The sequence below is a fragment of the Cuculus canorus genome, chromosome 3 (assembly GCF_017976375.1).
Source record: "Cuculus canorus isolate bCucCan1 chromosome 3, bCucCan1.pri, whole genome shotgun sequence".
NCBI lineage: Eukaryota > Metazoa > Chordata > Aves > Cuculiformes > Cuculidae > Cuculus > Cuculus canorus.
In genome coordinates, this window is record NC_071403.1 from 16,846,720 (window position 1) to 16,873,705 (window position 26,986).

At 41.6% G+C, this 26,986-nt stretch overlaps 1 protein-coding gene and 1 long non-coding RNA gene across 6 annotated transcripts in view; one reads left to right on the top strand and one right to left on the bottom strand.

Moving 5' to 3' along the window:
- Positions 1–26,986, bottom strand: part of FILIP1 (filamin A interacting protein 1) — a 113,771-nt gene that overhangs the window by 21,502 nt on the left and 65,283 nt on the right. The window contains exon 1 of one of the 4 annotated variants that reach the window (XM_054062225.1): positions 7,850–7,935. The exons of the other annotated variants lie outside the window; for them this stretch is intronic. The gene's annotated coding sequence lies outside the window, so the exon portion shown is untranslated. Of the gene's footprint in view, positions 1–7,849; positions 7,936–26,986 lie in introns of those variants that run through there. 4 annotated transcript variants of the gene reach the window in all.
- LOC128851667 (uncharacterized) lies at positions 786–6,261 on the top strand. Of its 2 annotated transcripts, none has more exons than XR_008449092.1 (3): positions 786–1,137; positions 3,949–3,988; positions 5,530–6,261. It is a non-coding gene; the product is annotated as an uncharacterized LOC128851667 (long non-coding RNA). The 2 variants fall into 2 exon arrangements; XR_008449091.1 differs by having other exon boundaries at positions 849–902; positions 1,061–1,137; positions 3,949–6,261.

Genomic DNA, 26,986 nt, shown 5'->3' on the forward strand with positions numbered 1-26,986 from the left:
ATAGATAAATGGTTCAATCCCAGTTATAAATAAACCAGCAGGACAGAATATTGTATTAGCACACAACTGAAAAACATTTGGGCCTCACAGGCATAAGAAATTAGCAGGAAGATAAATCTGCAGAAAGATAATAAAGACCTACATTTTCCAGCCTTATGCATGCAACATTTCAATGGAGAAATGATAAGTAGTATAAGTACTTTATATCTGTGATTTATGTCCAGGATACATTGACATCAGCACAGGAAGTGCCTGCACATATTGTAAGCATACATTTATGACGATGATGATCCTCAACTGACAAAGAAAAACAGATAACCCAGGGATATATTGTGTACTAATGTAATTGGCTTATTGTAAAAGACAACACAGGTATGCACGCTGAATTTGCTGTGAAACGACATGTTTTTCAAACCACTGTCAAAGTATCTCCAACTCCCGTATGCCAGGACACGTGTGATAATTCAAATCCACTTGCTTTCCTTACCCTGTGTCTTAAGCTTTTCACCGTCTTTGTAACACACAGTGAAGTGATAACAGCAGAGCAATTTAGCACCTGTTAACTAACTTGCAATAACTGAAACATCTGCATCTTAGCAAAGATCAACTCGTATCAGTATTTTTTATCTGGTAGTGGATGAAAGAGAGATATACATTCCTCTCTCCTGCCACAGCAATGAAGTGGTGCAAAGAGCTCCAGGGCATAGTGTCATACACCAAGGATGTTTCACGGAGCCCTCACCTGAACTCTACACTTAAAACAACAGCCATATTAACCTGGTCCTCCAGCAACTGTTAATGTTTCACTCCTTGCTCCTCAGGGACCAGAACGAACAGGAACTACAAAGAAAAGCTATAAGAAAAGAGAAGGAAGTCAGAAAGCAGAACACTGGATGCAGTAGGTAGGGAAGGAGAAGGCTGAAGTATGCATTTGAAAACAAGAGTCAGATAGGATGTGGGAGTAACAGAATAGTAGGAACCAGTGGGAGAGAGAAAAACAAACAAACCTTACAACCAACCTTGCTGGGTCACAGATTATTCTCAAAAAAAATCTCTTTAGTTTTGGCAGCTCTTTGGAAAGGACTGAAAAGGCTGCTGGTGGATGCCTCAATATGGGTCAAGTCAGAATGTCAAAAGGTAAGAAAAGACCTGCTGCCACTCACAAAGCATGCACTTTTCACACTGAAGAAAAAACTTTATTTGCATGCAATACATTCCCTGGCTGCTCTATCACACTGCTTCACGCAAATGTTTCTGCCAAGAACTCTCCCTCATCTCCCGCAGGCTACATTTCTAAAGAAATAGTATGCATCCTTCCACAAATATTATTTCCTATGACAGAACAATGTGCCCTAACCTGGTGGTGCTCCAAATGACCCATCTCTCAAATATATATATGTTCCCATGAACATATATATGAGAATATGAGACCTCCAAAACAGAGAATGTTTCCAGTCTCCCTTGTCCCACAGGAAAATTTAAGATGACCCCTATAAATTTAAAAAAAAAAAAAAAAAGAGAGAGAGAGAGAGAGAAGATAGCATTTTGTTTTCTTTTTAACAGCCTTGCCATTTGAAGGCCTATCTAGCGATGCTTGGAAAATTGCCTACAATTTTTCAATTTCTAGGCTGTCTATAAAGGGCATGTGTGATTTTCACCCGGCAAATGCTACAGGTGGTACACACCAGCCAGGATGCTAAGCAGAGTGCAAAACAATACCCAAGCCCCAAATGGCCCCATGATTACCTGAGAGTCTACTAGAGAATATTGCCAGGAAAGCCACTGAGAAAAACCCAAAGTATCTGTTAAACTAAGACAAAGAAACGCTAGGGATGAGACCAAGCAACAGAAGAAAGCACATCACTGCCTTGGCGTACCTAGCAGGATAGACAGCACTGGGGAATAACTGGCCTGCCTCCTCTGGCAAAAGCCAAAATAAAGCACTGTAACTGTGCCAATACGTGGAGGCAAATTTGTTAACCTGTCAGTGCTGAACAAGGTAGGAAGCACTCTGCAGCATTTCATCCTGCCTCAGCTTTTACACGGTGAAACTAGACTGCCCGAGATCTGACAAGTGAACTTCCACAGAAGATATCTGACAATACTTCTGTTTTCCACATCCACAGAAACTGCTTCTAAAATCTGGTTCTGTGAGGGATGGGTGGGAAAGCAGCACCTGAATCTGTGCAGATGCCAAACTAATAAAATCTACGCCTTTTCAGTGTTACTTCTAACACTAAAAGAAAGCTAAGTTTAAGCTTGCTCCTACTTTTCCATCCTTGTACAACTCTCATACCTCAATGGTTAAAGTGGAATTTCAGCAGGATGGGGAAGTGATGTTGTCTCTTCTTGACTCTTATAACTAATTTATCATTAGGCTTCTCATCTGGCTGCTGCTGCTAATGTTTGCTAAGTAATGCAGACCTGCATGGGCTCCAATGCAACACTAAAAGCACCTCAGAGACTCAAAAGCAGAAGTCAGTGTGTCATCCACGGCAACTGCGCTCTGGATTGTCAAAAGATTGAAAGTACCCATATCCAGGATCGAGGAGAGCTTTAATAATGAAACATGGAGATAAGATACAGCCAAAACACCAACTAGTCAAGAGTTTGGTATTCCCAATCCAGTACCTGTATTTGCTGTGTCAGTTTGGGGGTTTTTAAGAGATGGGAAGAAATACTTAGATAAAACTGGATAATCTGCATTCATCAGTAGGAGTTTCAGGAGCTCAGCATCGCAACCATTGTGAGGAAGCAAGCAGATCTGCTCAGGTTCCCTGTGGAGAGGGTACAGCCCGCTTATCTGTGGAAAGCACTGCTGAGGTCTGTGCAGCACCTCTTTTCCCCACAGGTTACCACACATAACATGTCACAACATGCAGCCCTAGTCATTCACCAAATTCATGGTCTACTGTTGGCATGAGGGTCCAGGTAGTCTCTCCCTGGACTACCTGTTATCTGTCCTCTTCACAGTATTTGAAGAATGGGTGGCCTACAGCTATCCAGGATGACCACACTCCCCCTCTACAGGAAATGGGATAAATAATATAGCAAATTCTTATGTATAAATACGTGCAAAGTGTTAACTGCCTCCGTTAAATACCTGGGGACAATGCTGTTCTCTGATTTTGTACCACAATGGAAGATGCCACTGACCTTGACTGGCACGAACAGGTCACTGGACTACAAAAGCTACTGATGGAACCTTGCATGGTCCCCGCTGCATCGGGGAGCTGCATCTCCTGCAACCCTCCACAAACTGCAGCTTTAGCTGCTCACAGCCACACCAGGCAGTACTAAGGCAACAAGAGGGATGTCTGTGGGCAGCAGTGTTGGTGACTTAGGAGTGTGAAGACTTGCAAGAACCAATCTCAGCTTGCTGAGCGGGCAGACACCAGAGTGGAGGAAGAGCAACTATAGACTTAGTTTTAACCTCCTTCATGCATGGTGTGCTGGAAGCAGCCAGCGAGGAGGAAGGTGGGAGTGGATGGGGTGTAATCAGCCCTTCCCTGTCCTACTTTCTATGGTGCTGAAGCGTTTATTGCACAAGGTCTTTCTGCTTCCTCTTCCCTCCTCCAAGCTTCTAATTGATAATCAGAAGCAAAATGGGATGCTGATAGCTGCTAAATCCTATCCCTCCAGAGATGGGACTTCACAGAATCATACATTCATTTAGGTTGGAAAAGACTTTTAAGATCATTGGAGTTCAATCATAAACCTAACACTGTGAACTCCACCATTAAACCTTGACCCTGTAACTCCTCCTCCCAATGTCAAATGCAGAGTGGCTGAAAGACTTCTTGCTGGAGTCCGTGCTGGATTAACTCTCCTTGTTAGCCATCAGGGTGGTTTAACATTCTCTTTAAGGCTGATCAAGTCATTGAATCAATAACACTATAGACTTTGCTTAAACACATACATTGTTTTTCCTGTCTGATTTCTGCATAGGTCAAGTTCAGCCACTGAGATGCAAAGGAGGAACTCCACAGTATCCTTTTCAAAGTGTCTCTTTGCAAACCAGAGCGAGACTTTATCATAAATTGTAACTTACAGCTGGAAAATAATCTTTTCATGTATTTGAATGATATTGCAATAGTTTCATACCAGAAGAGCTCCAACGGGCATTACTGGATTTTAGATGGGATTTATTTGTAAATGGTAAAAGCAGTAGCTGCAGGAAGACCTTAGCCTAGCAAGAACTTCTTGCATACATTTGCAAGACAAAAATAGTGGTCAGTAGATATTTTCTTGCCTTCTGAGGGATCATAAACATCATGACTACACTTGAAATACAACAAATGTAGCAAAACGGGAACTATAAAAACTGCGCTTAGCACCGATAGCTAATATGAGAAGCCATTCTCCAAAGTGGCTCAAAATACTTTAAGAGAATGCAAAGAGGTTTCAGTTATCAGGGGAAAAATGCTCAGTGATTTCCAAAACCCCACCTCCCTCCTTGAGAAAGCGTTCACTCTAGAATGTTTTAGACAGAGTGTGCAAAAGTGAAAAGCTCCCAAAACATTTATTGAAAATTATACCAGTGTTTGCATTGCCCTTCCCATTTATACTTCCATCAAGACAAGAAAACATCACCAACGCTCATGGATCCTTTTTCATCTCTAGCATAAAAATAGGCACTCACCTATGTGAGGAAACCCTCAAAAGGCAAGGGAAGTCGGTGGATGACCTGAAAACACACAAACTGCACTCACAGTTTGCATATGCGTGAATATTTTGGCAGCCCATTTCAGCTGTGTTGGCCTAGTTTAGCTCTCTGCTTGGCAAACAGACCAAGCCAAGCTTCCTAAGGTGTCTTCCAATGCTTAACAAAGCACTGACAGGAGAGGCTAATGTGGAGGACAGTCTGGAGAGAGGTGAAGAGCTATTTCCCCTGCTATTAAGACAGGGGTATCAGGAGGAACATCAGGTAGAAGGGAGAGGTTGGGAAGAGGGGAAGGTAAGGTCTCTGGAGGACCTTTTAACCGAGTTCATACACAGCGTCGAAGTCCACAGAGCTCCTCGCTGCTGCTCTAGCACAAAGCCATCTCAAGACATACTGCTCCTGTAGTACTCTATTTGCCATTTAAATTCTGACAAGTTCGTTGGGATGGTCTATAACGACTTCTGTCCTATTTCGTGGGTGGCCCGCAAGCCGGGGTTAAGAGAAGTGCATTAAGGAGGACTCGGTTGGTCTAAGGGTGAGCTGACTGACAGATGATGAAGGCTACTTCCTCCCCAAGGCGACAACAGCATTTCTGCCACTCACACAGCTATCTCAAGGAAGCACCAGGAAAGGAAATGCCTTTGCAAGCTCGTCTTTCCACATCAACCCTAAAGAGTTTGCTACTGCATATGCTGAGTTAGAGACACTGGGCAACTTCCTACTGGTAGCTAGAAAGCTGCTGCCCATTAAGGGATATGAGACGCTGCTCACTACAATTCCAGGACAATGAAAACCCGCAAGAGGTGTTTTAACTTAGTAAAGGAGTTCCCTACGTTTTGGTTTTTTTCCTGTTTAATGTACAACAGCTGATTTTGAAGATTATTTCTACAGCCACTGGAAAATCCTCCACATGTCAGGACTATTTCTGAGTGCTTCTGTGTTCGGGACCAGTCTAAGATATCCAGGCTGAATTTCACCGATTCTGCGCACTTTCAATTTTATCCAGAGTCAAAGTGAGCCAAAAGGCGGTCGGGCTCTCTAGGAAGCCTAAGACTCAAGATGAGCAATTCAAAATTAGGTGACACTGTCAAATCATCAGCTTCAGTCCTTCCCTCATATCCATCTCAACCGAGAGAAGAAAGATGTAAATGAGATCAGATCCCATGGCAAGAAAAAGAATAAAGCACCTCTGTGTTACTTTCTCCTTTGTATTCACTAAACTTTAAAGGCAAGGAACAGAGACAAACGTTTGAATGACCTTGCTACGGAAGTTCCCGAGTTGCTGCTGTTTATCCCAGGGTCAACTCTGAAAACAAATAAAAACTTGTAAAAAAATAGTTATCAGTTATGGGAATTCTAAAGCTGTTTTTGTGGGTACCTCCAATACAAAGTTGAATTGTAAAAACCTGCGTATTCTTCACTGCTGCATTAACTTTTGAGAAGTGATTGTATCAAATTCTATCAAAAGCAAATTAATATTCTTGCTGCTTCAAAACCACGTGAAGAATTCCCAGATTATACTGCAAGAAAGAAAACATTTTCTTTACTTAGCAGGACACACCGCTTGTCTTTCACAACCACTTTTCCTCCTCCTTTTGTTACCGATTCTGTAAAAATTAAAATCCAGTTTGCTGAAATAGTTCATTTGTGTCGGAACGTCAACTCCACAGCGACCGAGGGCAGTATTTTGGAGTAGGAACGCTCGCAGAATTCAGCGTCCCACCACCCTTCCAGACCCTTGGTCATATCAGAAAAGCACTGAAGATGCTTAAGGATCAAAACCCGCTCAGGCTAACAAACCAATATTGCAACCGGAGAGGCTCTGTATTCCAGCCTCTAATTAAGATCTCCACACTCATGTGGCGAGTCAGAGGAGGGGAAGGGGGATGAGCAGAAGGCGTGCGAGCAGCATCTGGGAGAGCGAGGAGCTCATCTGAGAGTTCCCACACCGGTCTCCCAGCTGCGGTTCTCCCTGCGCTGCCCGGGATGCTCCGCACATCGCCCGCGCAGCCCCGGGGGCAGGAGCCCAAACAGCCCGAACAGTGGTGGCGGCAGAGGAGAGGCAAGGAAAGAACTGAAAACTCACTCAAAAAAGAAAAGAATTAAAGCAGTTTTAAAAATAAAATAGTTAAAATAAACAAAACCGTTAAAATAACTTGAAAAACAGAAGAATTGAAACCGTTTTAGAAATAAAAAATGAAATAATAAAAAACAATTAAGATAAATAAAAATAAAAAATAAAAGAAATTTAAAAATAAGTAATTAAAACAAGTTAAAAGTAATAAAAAAGAATTGAAATAAATTTAAGAAAAAAAGAATTTAAAATAAACTCATTAAAAGAAGATAAACAATAATAAAAACCAAAATAATTGGAATAAATTTAAGAAATAAAATAATTAAAAATAAACTCATTAAAAGAAGACAAACAATAATAAAAATAAAATAATTAAAATAAATTAAGAAATATAAGAGTTAAAAATAAAAGAGTTAAAACAAGTTAAAAAATAATCAAAAGGAAGATAATCGAAATAAAAACCTAAAATAATTAAAAATAAAAGAATTAGAACAAGTTAAAAATACTGAAAAAACGATTAAAACATTTTAAAATAAAGATAACTTAAAATAGAATCACTTAAACAAGTTAAAAATAATAAGAAATAAAATAATTAAAATAAATTTTAAAATAAAAGATTAAAACAAGTTAAAAATAATAAAAAATAAGGCAATTGAAATAAATTTTAAAATAAATTAAAATAAAATAAATAAAAATAAAATAACTAAGAGAATCACAGAATCATAGAATCACAGAATCAGTAGGTTGGAAGGGACCCACTGGGTCTTCAAGTCCAACCATTCCTAACACTCCCTAAAAGAAGCTTAAGAATAATAAAAATAACATCATTAAAATGAATTAAAAATACTAAAAATAAACTATTTAAAACACGTGAAAAATAATAAAAGATAAAATAATTAAAAGAAATGAAATAAATAAAATTTAAAAACTAAATAAAATGTTTAAAACTAATTGAAAAAAATAAAAATAATAAAACAAAATGAACAAATTAACAATAAAGAATTCAACGAGGTAAAAATTAGAGCAGTGAAGACATAAACTAAGTACAGCCATTTACAGCCGCAGAACCGCTCCCGCCCGCCCGTCCCCGCGGTGCCGGGGCGCTCGCTCACCTCCGGCCGCCGCTCGGGCCCCGCGGCGCTCGGGCAGGCTCCGCCCCGCCTCCGGCCGCCCCGCGCCGGGCGAGCCGCGGCAGCGGGCACGGAGCGCGCCCGGCGGGGCAGCGCGAGGGGCGGAGCCGGCGGGGCGCGGGGTCCGGGGGGGGTCATGGCTGACGCCCCCGCCCCGGGCTCACGGGGCAGAGGGGATGCGGTGCGGCGGCCCTGCCCGTGGCGGGGGGCGGAACGGGGTGGGCTGTAAGGTCCCTTCCACAGAATCGCAGAATCACCAGGTTGGAAAGGACCCACTGGATCATCGAGTCCAACCATTCCTAACACTCCCTAAACCATGTCCCCAAGCACTTCATCCACCCGTTCCTTAAACACCTCCAGGGAAGGCGACTCGACCACCTCCCTGGGCAGCCTCTGCCAATGCCCAATGACCGACCCAAACCGTTCTATGACTCTGCGGATGGTTAAGAAATGATGTTGGGGTCCCCCTGCCCATCGCTTTGGTCGAACTGGGGTGCATAAAAGCCGTGCGTCCAGGTCGGAGCTGCCGGTTCGTTCCTCTGACTCGAGAACAGCGCCTGTTGCTTTTCCGTTGTCCTGCGGGTGTTTGAAGTGAGGGCAGCGCTGTTGGTGAGCGCTGGCCGAGCTTGAGATCAGTTGGTAAAGGCGTGAATGCGTGAAGAAAATCCCCCGTGGATTTCATATAAATGCATATTTGTTTTTGAAAATTCAGGCTCAGTAGCGAGGGTTGCTGAGAGTCCGCATGAGGTCTGAAAAACACCGTTCTGATCGCTCTCTGCATTTAAGAAGTCCTAAATTGCCCCTTTTGTTCCCAAATTGGCATAAAAGAATTTGGGGATTCCTTCTGCTTGCCGAATGATTCCGTAGGGTGCCCACGGTCACCTTGCCAGTCTTTACAAAGGAGGCTGTGAGGACAGGCGGAGAGAGTCGGGGTTGTTCAGCCTGGAGAAGAGAAGGCTCTGAGGAGACCTTATAGTGCCCTTTCAGTACCTGAAGGAGCTACAGCAAAGCTGGAGAGGGACTGTTCACAAAGGCTCGTGGTGGTGAGATGAGGGGCAATGGGTATAAACTGGAGGGGGGAAGATTTAGATTAGACATTAGGAAGAATTCCTTCACCATGAGAGTGGTGAGACACTGGCACAGGTTGCCCAGGGAAGCTGTGGCTGCCCCATCCCTGGAGGTGTTCCAGGCCAGGTCGGATGGGGCCTTGGCCAGCCTGAGCTGGTGGGATGTCCCTGCCCATGGCAGGAGGATTGGGACTGGATGATCTTTAAGGTCCCTTTCAACCCAAACGATTCTATGATTCTATGAACCAGAAACCACTCTTACCTTTCCCTTCCTCTTCCCTTGCCCCCTTTCCTTCTCTTTTCCTTTCCTCTTTCCCTTCCCCCTGTTCACTTTCCTCTTTCCCTAAGAAACCTGAAATATCAAAAAAAAACCCTCACTGAAAAAGTAATGTGAAATATTACGCACTTGTGTTTACATTTTTGAGAAACTATCTAACTCCATGCTTCTTCATCATTTTTTCTTGGGAACCTCACCTCATCCGGTATATAGGCTGTGCAGCGCTCGTTTCGAAGACAGGTGCTTAATGGTTGATTTTATGCTTTTTATTCAAGGCCCTATTTACCACAAACTCTTCAGACTCTGCTGAGAGAAGAACTTCTGATTTCTGGGTGCAAAATAGAAGCACAAAGGGAGTAGCGTCTCGGTTGGACACCTGCTCTGGCGTCCATGGCGTGTGGTTTCCAGAGAGCTGTGGGGCAGGTGCTGTGTGTGCTGAGATCACAGCCCCGCTCGCTTCCAGCCCAGGAGTGGATGCTCCAGACTCCTGCAAGTCAGAGCCCAGATTTCCAACAAGCTCTCCAAAATGAGTCTTAAAGTGAAAAAGGTTCATTATACATGTAAATTCGCTGCACGTGGCTTAACTAGCACCGTGTAGGAAATCCATCACACAAGCTCTACATGGATAGAGTCACATTTTCCAAGGAAATATACACCAGCTTTAATAATTTTCTCCCACTTTATATACCCCCCCTACACCATCTACTAAATACTTTCCAAAAGATGAGGTTGGGGTCCTACAGAGAAATAATTTCTTCCTATGTGCACAGCTGACACATCACAATATGTTTGTGTTTTTCCAGTGTCAGAGGAATGTTTCTGTACAAAACGTGAGTTTGATTATGCAATTACAAAGATCAACTGCATTGAGCAGACAAATTATCTGCTTAATCTACTTACTGCGTCCATTGCAATCCTAGTAACTGTTCTGGTGGAGCTACGTGTTCTTTAAAAAGAGGAAACTGCACATGCACAGACAAGCACTAAAATAAATATCCATCTAAATTTAATGATGTGGCATTATGCTGGCACTTACAGGGACCTTCAGAAGAATTTAAATTCTTTAGATTGCCCACGTAAAAGTCTGCACTCTTGAGGTAACAAAATAATTGGCAGCAATAGCAGGTTTTCAGTCTCAAGGCAGTTTGATACTAGAAGGGCACAGAGTATTTTATAAGCAAGTTTCAAAACTATCTGCTGACAGATGGCTTTGACTGCACAGCCAGCAGCTGAGAGCAAGGCTCTGCCCCACCAGTGCTGCTGGCTCTGCAGGAGGCTTTCTGGTTGCACACCCTGTCCCAGGCAGCTTTGGGCACAGCTCATTGCACAGCTCGTCCCAGTCCTGCTGCACCCACCATTCAGTCGCAAGGTCCTCCTCACCTCTGTACTCCATTCCTAACCCCCACCTCTCCCCAAGTCCACAACCCTCCTAGATGTTGTGCTTGGACCAGGCGGCAACTGCAAGTGACATATTCTCTCAGTTGTGTTTTCATGATCTTGGCTCTGAGCAGAAATTTCAGAGATATCAAGAGGATCCTAATATTCATATTCAGAAAGCAGTTGTGAGGCTATAGCGGTCAGCTTTGTACAGATGTGAAATGAAACAGTGGAAGGGCATGGGGAGTCCGGGACAGAACGGATCACCTGTCTCAAGAACTCTAATCACTTACAATCACAGCAGCCACACAGTGGACTCCTGCCTGCACCACAGATTTCAAGGCATTATCTCTACTCATGACAAATTTGGCAGCAAAAAAAAATCGGATAGAACGATAATGTACCATGTAAAGACCAGAGGGTGACTGAGGGCATTGCCAGTGTCCTCACCTGGCAAGGGACGACTTAAAGGGAACTCCGAGAGGATGCCACAGAGCCTGCCCCAGTCTAAGCCACTGCCTCTTGCCCTGGTGCAAGCCAAGTCATCAGGGAACACATGGTGTCCTCTGGAGGGTACCCCATTGTAAAACTGCAGAATGGTTGAGGTTGGAAAGGAACTTGGAGATGTCTCGTCCAGCCCCATGCAGGTCTTGTTAGAGCAGGCTGCACAGGGCTTGCTTTACCCAAGTCTCGGACACCTTCAAGGGTGGAGACATTGCAGCCTTCTGGGCAACCTGTTCCAGGGCATGACCAATCCCATCTTGAAAAAAGTCTAGATTAGAAAAGGAAAGGTGACATACACCATATACACTGCCTCATGGTAATCACCAGTGGCACCTGTGACCACCAGCAATCCCTAGAGGGGACTTACTCCAGACCATCAGCTCCCCCAGTTTACTCTGCAACTTAGAAAAAAAAGCCCAGGAAACATCCTGTAGAGACACTGAAGTTGTCTGGATGTGTGCCAGCAGATGACTGGATGCAGGACTTCTTAGAGAACGTGCAGCATGGTCCATAGTGAGTCTTCAGAGCCTGCACTAGCTGAGGCACATCTGTACCATCACCAGACTTCATAATTAAAGTATTCTCTACCATCTGTCCAACTACTACAGGTACTCTCCACTTAGGCAGTACCAGAGCTATAGAGGACATCACATAGGATGTCACAGCTAACATCAAACATGCCTTTAACCTTTACACCTTTTCTTTTAGTGCATAGGAATCAAATTATATGCATATATATATAAATATAGAGGTACTTGTATGTTCTTGTTTCTCAAGATGTTTTAAGTCCCATCTAAGACCGGCAAAACCTAACTTTTTCCCCCGAATTTCGCACATCTTTTTGTTTATGCTATTGGAATTAAGTAGTCCAAGAAACACATTCCTGAGTAGAGCAGCACTTGCAATATTGCGAGACCAGATAAGAAAAACACCAAGAAATAAAAGCAGGGGAGGGGATAGACAGGAATCCCAAATTCCCACTCACCTGTATCTGGCACAGTTGTCTGCTGTAGAGGAGAGTAACTGGGAAGCAAAAGATGGGATTGGTTTAACTGTTTAATGATGTGCTAATAGACTACACATTTCTCTGATATGTTGTTCTGTTTAAAAACTCACTAAATTCTGCAGAGTGGTGGATTCCTGTTGTGGATCTTAGAGACTTGTAACAAATTATTTCCTTGATTACGAAATTATCTGTAAACAGGGATTTGTAACTTTTCCAGCAGACTGCCCTACTCTCTGTTGGCACTTTATCTTCAGTACAGAAACATGTAACTTTTATAGAAGGCAAAGCTTGCAACTTTCTCCAAGTTCTCTAACAGATGAAAAGCCAAAATATTTCTGTTTATACGAAACAAAACTTTTCCTGAATTTGTGCTTCCTTACATAAATGAAAAAGTACACTGAGTAGCTTGCTAGGCCTATGTTTTTTCATTCCTAAAACCTTCAAAGAAGTGAAAATCTTCCATTTTTTTTTCTATTTTTTTTTTTTCCCAATAAAATTTGGTAAATCAGACCTGTCCTCCACTTTCTACTTAGGCAGTTGCCTACTCTGAGTGTAACAGGTTTTAACAAGTTCAGTGGCACATTGGTAGAACACAAAAACTTTGAATATCAAGAGAGAGAATAGGTGAATTTTAATTTGCTGCTGAAGATACAGTGAACAAGGTGTTGCCCTGGGCCTTATGGGCACAAATAAATAATGAAATTAAATACAATAAATTCTTGAAACATGACTTTGTAAGAAAAGCCTGAGAAAAAGACTTCACGTCGCACTCCATGCTGTTATATCTCAGGCAATACATTTTATATGCCATGTGTATGCACACTAAAAAATTTCATTTGGTGGGCTGCATTGACAACTGGCTTTGCTTGCCTTTGTTCTTATTTAAAACAGGTTGTTCCATGCAGCTGTTAAAGAAAATGTGCATGCGCACGTGCATACCCACACACACATTCATACACTGGCTTTTTATTACTCCCCAGATCTTTCTAAATAAGTCATGCTGCCTAGATTTAAAATTCTTTTTCTCTTTGCAGCATGAAAATTGTCCTGTTAGGATTTGCTGCCTTTTATGGAAGCAGGATTCAAATGTTTAACAAAAACATTTCTGGCTTTATTTTCCTTTTCCTTTTTTTTTTTTCCCCCCCGTTCTGGTTTTCTTCTTAACACTTGTGTATATCCTTTTGATATCTGGGGAACCTCAGTATCTCCAACATTACACACCTGACTGGATATTTTAATAAATGAATAGAACAAAACTGAGCGGAAATCAGGAATTAATATGGAAATACACATGAAATTATATCACTAGTTTCTCCTGTCCATGACGAACAAAGCCTGCGTTGGTGAGAATCCCTGAAGTAAAGGTGATTGCGGGTGAAGTAGGACCTGTCTACATAGCTAATGATACCTGGTCAAGGGTACTGGTTTGCAGTACGTTCTTATCATTGTTTTGTGAATAAGCACCAACAGTATCATAGAAGCAGGCTGTGGTACTCTAACCTCCGGACACCTCTGGAATCAGAGGCAGAGGTGTCCAGAACCTCAAAGAAGTGCCACATGGCAGGATCATAGAATCATAGAATTATTTAGATTTGGACCATTCACCTAGCACTACCAACTGTGCTGCTAAACCACGTTGCTAAGCACCACATCTACACATCTTTAAAATACCTCCAGGGATGGTGACTCAACCACTTCCCTAGGCAGCCTGTTCCAGTGCTTGACAACCCTTGCCACGAGGAAATTTTTCCTAATATATAGTTTGAACCTCCCCTGGTGCAACTGGAGGCCATTTTGTCTTGTCCTATTGCTTGTTACTTGGGAAAAGAGACCAATATCTGCCTCATTACCGCCTCCTTTCAGGTTAAGAGCAGTAAGGTCTCGCCTCAGCCTCCTTTTCTCCAGACTAAGCAACCCCAGTTCCCTCAGACACTCCTCATAAGACTTGTGCTCTAGACCTTTCACCAGTTTTGTTGCCATTCTCTGGACACACTCCAGCACCTCAGTATCAATGGTTGGACTCGATGATCCAAGAGGTCTTTTCCAACCTGGTGATTCTATGATTCCATGATCTTTCATATACTGAGGGACAGAACATAGGATTTGAAGTGTGGCTTCACCAGCACTGAGTACAGAGGAATGATCACATCCCTGCTCCTGCTGCCCACACCATTTCTGATACAAGCCAAGATGCCATTGGTCTTCTCAGCCACCTGGGCACACTGCTGGCTCGTATTCAGCCAGCTGTCAACAAACACCTTCATGTCATCTTCTACCAGGCATCTTTCCAGCCACACTTCCCCCAGCCGGTAGCCTTGCATGAGGTTGTTGTGATCCAAGAGCAGGACCCGGCACTTGGTCTTGTTGAATCTCATACAATTGGCCTCGGTCCATCGATTCAGCCTATTCAAGTGGTTCATTGCTGGCCCCTGTGGAACTGCCATATTTAGTGTTGGCTGCTTCCAGACTTCCATGCTTTATCAGAGCACCCTGCTAATACCACCTTTCTCTGCTCTGGTCTCCACGCTTGTTTCTCTAAATTACTCACTTTTGATGTGCTAGGTATTCATGTGGAAAAGTCACGTGGAGTGACCTGGAGGCTTTGAGAGCAAGGAGAGCTGTGGCTGTTCTCAGCTTACTGGAGAGGGAGAAGCTTAGTCTTTTGTCAGTGTCTTGGCCTCTTTTGCTCAAGCTGAATCTTGGACATTAATTAAACCTGACTGATTTTCACCTGTGTTGCTTTTGTTCTGTTGGCAGTTGACTTTCTCTTGTTGCCCCTATTGCTGCCTCCCCATACCTGACTTCTCCAGGTGTGGTTTTGTAGAAGAGAAATAGTCCATATAAGGGGTCATGTTTTCAAGCATGACAGTAACGAACTCATAAGGAACAGTGGTGAATATTCCCTTACTTGAAAGAGAAAATCAAGAGATCAATACAGAATTACTTTTTTTTCTCTAAAGTGTATCATCTGTTGGTGCAAACAAGTTCTGGGAAGTCCCAGTGCCTGTGCTATAATGCATCAAGCAACATCATCAATATGTTGCTGTCTGCTTAATTTTTTCTGTATTTTTTAATACATCTTCTTCTGTTTGCATCTCAGTCTCTCTCTATCTTCACCCTTTCACCGTCTTTCTTCCTTATGTCATCTACCTTTCAGGCTCTATAGCACTCTACTTTTGCCAATGGCTACTTCCCCTCGCCACTTCCTCTGTTCTCATTAATCTCATAATTCAGATTCACTTCCCATAGTCTGTTTTGTGGCTGCCACCCCTTGCCCTAAACTTGCCTCTTTACTTTTCCTTGTCTTTTATCTTCCAGTTCCATTGGTTTAGTTCTTGTCCCATTGCCCTAACTCTTGCTGACCTTTTCTGAACTTCCTATAATAATGTATTTGATAGAGTGAATGAAACAAGCAGGCAAGAAAAAATGAGAAAAATCAGGCACCAAAGAATTGCTGCTTAGCTTTAGCATCAAGCAGCTGATGATGTCTGGAGTCAGCTTGACAGGGTCTAAAACAAGGGAGAAATGTTAAAGAAAAAAAAAAGAGTGAACAGCTTTAATATCTGGTTTTAGGAAGTAGCATAATTCATGTAATTGCATGCACTGGGCTAGTCAAGCATGGAAAAGCTCAAACAGCTGTACAATGGCAATGCAGCTTCAGACCAAGAAACTGCTCAAGTGAGGTCAGTATAAAAACTCCATTTACCTCAATACAGGGTTTCAGAAATATCTGCTTAGAAATACAGGCTATGTGTGCACTGTTTATGTTGTATTTGGCCACTTCAGTCATAGCTTAACAAAAGAATAAAACAATAGATGCCTACAAAAGCAGGGAAAAGTAAACAATCTCATGAAGATTCCACCTTGATTTTTTATGCATGACTGACTGTAAGCACCATATTCAGTGATTTAGCAAATAATGAATACTCAATAAAATTTTCAAATGCTATAAAAGAGCAGTCAGCAGCTGCTTTTGTGAACTAAAGAGAGATTGGGCTAAAGAGAAATGTTGGAATCCCCAACATAGGAAGGATATGGAACTGTTGGAACTGGTCCAGAGGAAGTCCTCAAAGATGATCAGAGGGCTGGAGAACCTCTGCTATGAGGACAGGCTGGGAGAGTTGGGGTTTTTCAGCCTGGAGAAGAGAAGGCTCCGAGGAGATCGCATAGCGACCTTTCAGTACCTGAAGGGGGCTATAAGAATGTTGGGGAGGGACTGTTTACAAGGGCGTGAAGTGACAGGACAGGGGGGAATGGCTTTAAATTGGGAGGGAGAAGATTTAGGTTAGATATTAGGAAGAATTTCTTCACTGTGAAGGTGGTGAGACACTGGCACAGGTTGCCCAGGGAAAGGTGTGGATGCCCCATCCTTGGAGGTGTTCAAGGCCACATTGGATGAGACCTTGGGCAGCCTGATTTAGTGGCAGGTGTGCCCATGGCAGGGGGGTTGGAACTGGATGATCTTTAAGGTCCCTTCCAACCCAAACCAATCTATGATTCTATGACTGATAGATCTTTACAACATCATCACTGAGTAATCCTGGCTGTCACACCACATCCTAATATGCCTTGTCCCAACCATCAGTCTGAAAGGCTATGAAGGTATTACTGTTAAAGTTCATGCAAGAACTCTCAGCTCTTTTCCCGAACACAAAGGAGCACACACCTGCCCACCACATCCACCTCACAACTGCACCTTTTCTAGTGCTTTTACCCCTGCATTCTGGAGATGCAGCATAAATGGACACCTCTCTCCCCTCACCAAAAAAAAAAAAAAATCAAAACACCAAAACCCACTACAACCCTAAAAAAAACACAGACTAAAATCCCCCTACAACTACACAAAGTTTTTCTACTGCTACATGGCTAGTTACTACAGCTTGTGCAATTCTTAGTTTTGCTGCTTGCATTAGAAGATTTGCATCTATTGAGAGGCAATTGTAGAAGAGACTGTCCCCACTGTAAACACACACTCCCCCAGCACTCACCCATGGGCTAGACTCTCCTGGGGTTTGACACGACTATTTTAACCTCCTGCTTGTAGTTGCTTAGAGCAGATCTATAAAGTACTCTCACAAATTTCTGTAATGCAGTTAATAAAGAATTTAAAGTTGAAAAGATGAAGAAAACAAACAAACGAACCAATATACACATAAATCTGAATATTCATAGGCACATGATTGTATGGTAGATTTAGATTTTGATTGCCAAACTTGCTGTTACCAGTCCTTGGAAGTCCCATCATCTTGCCTGAGCTGAACATAATTCTTCCCCTAAGGTTATTTGGGACTCAGGAAATACATGTCTGTACGAATAGAGCAGTGATGGGATTCTTCTGAGGATCAGGGAGACAGACATGGGCTGACCACAGCCGTCCCACAAGGAGCCATGGGGGCTTCCATTCCAAGGAAGACTTGCATGGGGGTTGCCTCTTTCACCAGCACCTGCGAGCTGCGTTATTTGCCCAGGGAGTGGCATACCTGGTTTTCTCTTCTCAGTCTGAAGTAATTCCAACTTGCACTACCCCTTTCCAAGATGTCCTACCTGTAAGCGTTTGGATAACGACAGTAAAGGACAGGGAAAACTCATGTACCCAGACAGGAAGCAAGAAATTGGGTCAGTTTCATACAGTAAGTGTGAATCAGAAGGTGCTCTTGCCTCTGCTTGCTTTAACATTTCTTTCTACCATGTCTGTGTTGCCCTCTGAATAACTGCAGGGCTTATGCATCCTGGCCTTGTTGTTTTCTAAATAGGTATTTAGTTGTCAGCTGTTGACTTCCACTGATCATCCTTGCTTAAAAATATTATTTTTCACAATGTTGCGTTGGTAAAAGTGCAAATGATGCCTTATGTACAAAGAGGCAGAATCAGTTTGGAAAACCTTATAACCTTGTTGGCAGAAGCAATAGGAAATACTGACCAAAAATAATTCAAAATACAGAGTCATTATATGGCTGTAGGAATTACATAAAAATAATATAGTAATTAATTATTATTGTCATAAACAGAAATGCCTATAGAAGTTATAGAAAAATATAGTCATAAAGGAGATAAATATTGTTGGTAAGTTATTTTGCTGGAGAACAATATCTTATCCAGGAGTTGTAACTCCACTCAAGAAACTCTGCGTGTAATACATTTGTATATGTTTATATGTATACTTCTACACATACATACATAGACACACACACACACACTCTTTTAAACATTTTTAAACGTTCCTACCCTGATTATCATTATTTCCGTTAATCAAGAAGAACTCTACTGGCTTCAAAGGAATTGCACCAGTGCCAGGTTTGTGCTCATAAAATCCAGTGTCAGGTTGGTGTTTTTACAAATTACTTATTTCCTAAAACCCAAAGAAGTTGGATGCAGAGCTCAATGTGCTAATGATGGGCACAAGGGAATAGTGCCTGCCACTGAAAGCAAGTTGAACCAACAGCACGTGGTCTGTCAGGTGAGGACGTGAGCCAGTGAAACCAGGACACACAGTCTTCTCCGCAGTAGGATTAGCAGTGCCCACAAAGCATGAGCTGTGCAACAAATGCATGCAGCAATGCTCTGTCCTACACGCTGCCCCTCTGCCTTTCACCAATGTGGACATTGCTGTGCCCCTACTGCTTTTGGAAAGCAGAATTGTATCCCAGCCAATAATTTGCAAAATGAGAAGATGTTGAAAGCTGTGCGTCATTTTAAAACAAGTTAAGTCATCTAGGAAAAACCTGATATTTAAATGATGAAAGAGAATAAATCTATGCCTTTGCAGTTCCTATGAAACTAAAATTTTAAATAGAACCGTACAGGAACTTTCATCTTGTGATATATATAAACGCAGGATATGTCACTAAGAGATACTTTTTCACCTACGACATAATTACTGTTATCAGAAAAGCATTGCTGTCGCTCTGCTATAATTTAGCCTGATTTTCTACTCATTTCTTTATCTTTTCTCATTAGAGCATTACATATTCAGCCATGTTATATTGATCATTGTCTAACATAAACAACTGGATAACAGAGGTGTGCAAGTAATTGATTTTTCAGTTGCAGAGCTGAACCAAAAATTCAATAACTAATTATCAAAGAAAAAAAATGCTTTATTTTCTCTCATTCAAGTGAAAAAAAATAGTTTCACGTGGCTTTCAATGAAGCATTTGTTAATCTTGAATAAATCATTTCACTTCCATCTTTGCCATTTTAAGAAAAGCAGCAGATAGAGAGGACTGTATCTTGGCACGGTTCACCAAGCCAACAAATGGAAAATCCTCACTTTTGAGGTGATTGAGAGACCTGGCTCAGTGAAATCCTGTGTCCAAGGGAGTTTGAATGCCCAGACACTGATCTACAATAAGTCTTTTATCCTTTTGGTGGAAAGAACTCAAAAAGTATGAAGTGACTTGTAAAAGTAGAACAATTTTACTTGAGAAGAGTGGAAGACACCCGAAGAGACCCAATGACGTGACTAGGGAGGCTTCCTCAGAGGGGGGTGTTCAGGTCCCAACAGGTTGAAGACAGGATTGAAAGTCTTCCACAGAAAAAGTGAACAGCATAATCACAGGGTTGTTTGATGGTGGGTTTTGGGTTTTTTTTCACCAGCTGGCCTTGTGAATTAAGCCACCAGATTTCCTTTGATGATGTTTATGATGATTATCTTACAACCAAAATGGCATTTTTTAAATGAGCTTTTAAAAAATGAGTCCAAACACTAATTATGGCAACACAATATTATAATCACAGGGGCTTTACAAGTATGCGCTGAATTATATCTTTTGCATTCTGTGTTTCTCTGCCCTCAGATTTGCACAAGCTTTGGCAAATTTCACAAGAACGTTTAGTTCAGATTTTTGCACCCCCTGTTTTTTTTAATTCTGCCTTAACATTTTTCTGCATATAAGTCTAAAGAAGAAATGAAAATTGAAATGTTTTAGATATAAATCTCATTATTGGTATTCTCCACTGTAGATGGAGACAATGCAGGAATGAGAAGGGATGCACAACTTAGCACCCTTTTGGGGAAAGAAGATGGAAAAAGCACTGTATCTGTTCAGGGTTAGGAAAGTGTCTACGTAGGCTTACTGAGTCAGAATAAATCCCCAAATCAAATGACATTTTGAGGTTCTTTGCACAACTTAGTGGAAATTATCTGACCATGTAGAACGGGTCTTAAGTATTTGTAGGGCATTAATCACAAGTTATATGCTTCACTAATCAATCTGTACATCTCTACACAGGTAAACTTCCATTTAAATGTAAAGCAAATATCCAACATGTTCAAGCCTGAGTGCGTATTAGCATATATTTATACTTGTAAATAATTGGCATCTATCTAAATTTTTTTAGAAATTCAGTGAAACCTGGCACTTCCACTGAAGCCTGTTTCCAATCTTTCGAAATGAGAAAGCAATTTTCCCAACATGACCCTAATTCAGTTCTTGTTTTCTTTGCCTAAAAAAATGACAACTTAAAAAGATGGCCTCAGCAGAGCTGTGAACTGATATTTATTTCAGTAGTATAATAAATCTGAATCATGCCAAAGGCCTTTTAAATGTTAAAATTGTTACCTATTGCACCCTGGACAGAGTTTGGGTTCGTGAGCAGATTTTGAATGAAGTCATTTTTTCCCCCCGTCTGACCCTGGGAGCATTTGAATTGATGATTTTAGCAAGCAAACTTGCTAGGAATAATGAACTACATATAGTCTTGTATAAAAATTCTCTCTCAAGGGCTGTGAAGCTGATGCCTACTTAGAAATAATTTTGGAAGAATAGCTGAAACAACACATGATGCCATTTTATATAATCCCAGAAGTGACTGAAAGACTGGGCAGTTTTGAGGACTATCCAAGTGTGAAGAGATGGATTTGGATTAGTCCCAGCTCGTGGCAAGCCTCGCATTGTGTAAGACTTGCAGTACTTGCATATTGTTTCTCCACAGTCCAATGTGTCTGTTCTCTCATTTTTCAATTACCTTTGGAGCCATTTTGTTGGAACTTGGGACCACATTAGTTAAAACATACACTTTAAGCAGTTGCTGCCTTGCAGTCAGCTAGCAGCTGTAAAACAGGACCTGCAAAGTGGATGATCCTCAGATTTACTTAACTGTGCACAAATGGTATTTGTCATTGACAGGTTTTTTCATTTATTTCCTTTAATAGACTGCTACAGAATTTGTGATCTGTGATCCTGTGAATATATTACACTAGAAAAAACCAAAACACTGGTTCCAACCCACACAGACAGCATGTCAGCTTAAAAGATAAGAATAAAAACTGTGCCTTTGCCCTTGTCTTCTACATTATAAGATTAAAAGTTTAGTGATACAGTTACTGAAAAGTAGACAGAGAGTGACTCAGTGCTGTACTATGGCCAATAATGCGCAGTAAGATGAGTAACTACTGTAGGCAATGGTGAATTCCCACAGTCCCATTGGGATGGCTTTTCTTTTTTTTCTGCGGCACACTTTGGATACCAAGATGCAGAAACAGTCACAAAATGAGAAGAAAGCCAGAGTACAAATATGGCTAATAACTCTTAAAGCAAAAAAAAAAAAAATCAAAAATCTTTCTGTAAAGTAACTTAATTCCCAGACTTTAAAGGAGTCACCAACAAATTGCACAATTACGGGCCATAGTCTGTGTTTGCACCATCTACCTCTGTATGAGGCTGTTCTTACCACAGAATTTGGCCTTAAACTAGTAAGTCACAGAGATTTATGAGCCCTGAACACTTCATACTTCTGGCTTGATTGTTCCCTAAACATGTAATTGACTGATGGATACTCTGCCACACTGTCTTCCTGCCGGCTTCTTTGTTTTACAATCTCCATAAAAATCAAGAGAAAATACAAACTGGAAAGATAATGCACAGAAAATGTCCAAGCTACATCACACTACAGCTTCTACACTTGTTTGGATCCATGAAACAAACAAAAATACAAGCACTTCCCAGTGAAAGGCTTGGTGCTGCCGTCTCGTGGGAAAAGGGAGAAGGGGAACTTTGGTAACAAAAGCAGAGATGAAAAAAAGGAAAAGAAAAAAAAGATCATTAAAACCTTCTTACATTAACACTCCCATTTTTGTTTCAAGACAGCGTGTGCTTTATTGCTCACAGATCAGTTTCCTTTGCAGGTGATGTGGGCCCAGAATTACATCACCAGCAGAGCAGCCAAGAGCATCTTGGTGCCAGGATGACCGAAGCCGAGAGGAATGTATTATCACAGACCGCCAAGGGACTTGCCAGTGCATTCCTTGCTGGGGGTGCTGTGATGGGGGAGGCAGAGAGGAGTCAATTTTACGTGAAGACTGAAAGGAAACTTTGTGGAGGAAAGATCTGGGGTCATAGTCCTGCTGTCTCCTCTAAGGAGATCTAATTATGGCCGCGTACTTCAAAAAGAGGGTTTAACTGAAACCAGATTTAGCAGGGCACTGCTTAGGAAGTACAGGCTGAGCCCTCTGCTTTGCCTTTGAGGAAAACGCAAAATGCTTCAGTGCACTGGGAACAGTGTCGTGGAGGTTGTAAAGAATAATTTGAAGCTGCAGAAAGGAAAACAGAAGCCAATTTAAAATCCTCGTCGTTTCAATGAAGCCTTATAGTAACGTGACTAAATATAACATCTATGCTTTCATACAGACAATACTTACATTAGTTCCTGGATATCTATTTACTGAGACATTTACTGTGTGGTAGGGCAAAAGACTCTCAGCAATCTCAGGGATCATGCTGGAAATTATCAAATTACTCACAAAGCAATTGCACAGATCTCCCTTAACAAGCTCCAACAAAGCCTTTCTGCCACATCGCACCCTCTATTCTACAAACTGTGTGCCCTGCATAAGAAAGGAACTCCCTCCTCCCCCCCATTTTTTAAGGCTTTTAGGCTGTTGCTGCCATCCATCCTGCAGGACTGGCTCAGTGGTCCTCACCACAAACCACTTTCTGAACCATTCAAATCAATGGGAACTTTCCAGTGCCTTTAATAGCAGCAAAATGTGCTGTCAACAAACTGGATTAGAAGAAGAGTACAAGACAAATTGTTCAGAGATTAGCACCTCTAAAAATGTCAGGATTTTAAACCTCATCTCTTAGGTCAATCCAGAGGTCAAAGCAGTGCTGAGGTTACACAGCGCTCTCCTCTTTTCCAGCAGAAGGAAAAGTCTTGTTGATCAAATCAAAAAGGTTATACTCCGTCCTATTATTTTTTCTTTCTTAATTTTTTCCCCCCTATTGTTCCCTAAAGATGTGGGAGGGCTGAGACTAGGCAGAGGAGAGAATAACCGAGCACTGCTCTACCTTAAGCCTGTTTTGCACAAGAACTTTTTGGGGTAGGGAAGTGCCAATAGCTGGTGTAGCAGCAGCCAGTTCAGCTGGTGCCCAGGCTCACACTGCCAGCTCAATCCCCAAAGTGTGGCTGAAGAACAGGAGGATGCCTGTCCTGGGAGGACCAACTTTGTCATTTCAACTCTTGCTGCATGATATCCTGCTCTTCAGGTGTCCACTGCAAGCCATGGTGGCAGTGCAGCTCCAGTCAGACCCCTCGTTCTCCACCTGCCAGACCAAAGACTCCTTACCCCACTGTCTGCCACCAAGGGTCTCTGAGCTCATCTCCTTATTCCTCAGCCTCCTCAGGAGGAAGACGGCCACTTTTGCACTCGTAGGGAAGGAGATACTCAAGGACAATTTGATGTTATGTTATTTGATGTTATGATGTTATGCCAAGGTGGGCAAGTATGGTAAAGGGGAATTTTGGTCAAATGGTAGAAATAGAAAATAGTGACCATAATTTTCAAAACATATCCATCTTTAGATATGATTACAGCACACTATAGGGAAATTTGCAAAACACTTTTGCCACCACGTCTGTAGAAGCACCTTCCATTAAAAGCACCAGATTTCTTTCATGTTCATCTGGCAAATGCTTGTCAGTATTCTTTTCCTGTAACATGCCAACCTTTTCCATAATCTTTCTGCAGCTTAGCCACACTTGGTATTGCGGAGCCAATACCAACCATCAGTCTAGTTTTCTCCATTTACCCCTCCAAGCCGTCTATGTTTTGAATATGCATGTATACAATTTTCATTTTTCATACTTTTCCTACAGAATTATTCTTGAAAAATCATGTTTTCCTGTTGCTTCTTTCCTGTGCAAGGCTGACCTAATAATTAGTCACTCACAGGGACTGTTTGCTTTGATACCATGTTGTGGACAGATTAGAGATAATGTATGAAAGTGTATGTAAAAAAATATTCCAAAGTAAATACATTAAGAGAGTGCTAGAAATATCTTAGAACTGAGGCATATTTCTGCTTCTAAAGATTTTATCTTTTATCTCCTTAAAACTTCCACGGGACAGCAAAAGCAGCTATGGCCTCTAAAAGTTGGTGTGAACAACAACGCTTAGAAAAGACTGATAAATATTCTATGGAAAGAAATTACTTAAACTCAGGACAGAAATTATTCTTCTCTCATTGTACTGGACTGCTGTGAGATGACCATCCCACGGGACTGTTCTTCCTCGGACTCACCCTGTCTCGTTAACATTATAACTGCAAGTGCGGTAGAGTGGCTGACAGGCAAAGTTCGCCTCCATGTCCCTTTTCTTTTTCATGGAGACTACAAGTCTGTTCAGCTATTAATAAAATAACCCTCAGGCCTCAAAGCACTGCAGTAAAACAAAATATATATATATTGGTGCTTATAAAACAAAAATGCCTAGGCAGGACCCTGAGAAGTGCCTTTCGGCAGGTCAATTCCCTGTCTTATTATGCAGGCAAAGTGAGTATTGGAGTTTTTTGCATGTTTTAACCTGTTGCAACTTAATCTTTCAACAACAAACTCTTTCATTTTGAAAAAATCTATTTCTCATTGCTACTGTGGGGCTTTTCTCATCCCATTACCCTCTCTTTCTCCATGAATGTAGCCGATAACACAATATAACGTCAAATGATACTACTTCCAGTTTTTAATACCTACATAGATGTAGGTGCAGCCTCATTTTCAAGTGCACTCACCAAACAAAGAAAAGGAGTTGAAATCATTTAAGTCTATACACTAATAACTGGTTTCCAGCCCATCCTGATTTTGCTAATCCGCTCTGCAAGTGATCTGGGAGGAGGACCCTGAAGAGGGAGGGATGAGCATGCTTGGTTTTCTATGTTTAGCTATATGGCATGTTCCCTCTACTTGGTCACTGCTAAACTGGAAACAAATTTTCTCATTAGTGCCTTAGACAAACAAAGTGGATTAAATAGCAAACATCAGGTTTCTCGTGTCACTCAATATAAATCAAAAGGGCTTCAGTTCTTCCCTCGCCGCCACCAGTACAGAGGCACTGATGACTAAAGCTGGTGGATTTAGTTGCTCTTAAAGTTCTGCTTTCAATAGAAGTTCAAATTCAATTCTCAGTTTATATTGCTGTTTTTCCGAAAATTGTAGAATGCAGAAAAAACAAAGTTTAAAAGACACAAAAGACCAGGAAGGCTATGAGAAAATCCCCATAGAGATGCGAGCTGAGATCTCAGCAGTAGTAACGTGAGACAGAAAGCTTTTTAATCAATTCATTGAAGGAAGTCAGTTCAAAACAGGTCATACTCTTAGGCTACGTATTGGGCCTCCCAAGCTGTGTTGGAATAATAATCAGGCAACACTTGACAAGTTAAAGTGAATGTAAAATGTAAAGATGAATGTAAATGGTATTTTAATACCACTTTTACTTTTGTGGTATTTTAGTTGTCTGCATGTCCACACATCCACAGATATCCAGCACAGAGAAAAAATGGCATCTATGAGAATCAGATGTGAAATTGCTTCTTACTTGGAAATACAACAGTTTCTTTATTTTCTGCTAAAAGAATCAAATTGCTAGGATGCAGAAGCATTTTTGTCCTTTAAAGTCTGCCAGTCAACCCAGGAAAACGGAGAGACAGAAAACCAGCAGCTATTAAACCAGGAAATATGGTCATTGTAGCTCATGTGCCACCTACTCAAAGCTGGTGCTGAACTGAGCTCAGGAAATACACTAAACAATTTAGCTCCTGGCTTTTTGCAAATGTCTGCCACCAGACTGTGGTTTCCTCAAAAGCATTTCTTCTTTGAACTTGCCTTAAGTAGTTTTCCCAGAGCTTTTTTTTTTTTATTTCCTAAAAAAAAAAAGCTTTGTGGATTGATTTCAAGCAGTGTGGTATGAGCATGAAAATTTCATATTGAAAAACCGAGGCTGTTACTGAGTGCTCATTCTTCAAGGTAGGTGCTCTTTCTTTTCTTAGAGACTCAGAGAATAAATTACTCCGACAAGTAAGGAAAACACTTGAAGAATAAAACCTGGAGTGTATCAACCCATGAGATAAACACTGGAGATAGTCCATCGCAGGCTGGGCATGTTTTATTAAAAGTGAAAATGTTTTCGTCCAGGGGAACACAGATCTTGTCTGAGGCAAGCGTCTTAAAAATGCAAAAAATGCTGCAACGGTTTGTGACTTGGCAAGCCTAAGTACAAAAGGCATGGCAAAGTCCCTACCACTAGTGCGCCAATACCCTAATGTGTGTTGTGGTTTTTAACCTACCCTGTCCTCCTGCTGTGATAAACAGTGCCCTGTCCTTCACAAAATACAGTGCTTAGCTAAGCAAGCCAGCTCCAAACTCAGCCGACATAAATAACATCTGATCAAAAGCTACCAGGAGGTGAACCCAAAAAGGACATGAGTAATTTGTTTCTTAGATCAAGCACATGCTGCAGGAATATTCAATGGTATTCCTCCACCTCTAATTCTTGATTTACTAATAACATGAGTAAACTGACATTTACAAATGGTTTACGCATGAGTTTAGTGTCATTTAAACTGAGAAAATACTAGACCATGTCTCTACTGAACCAGCAAGTGCTGGGATATTGG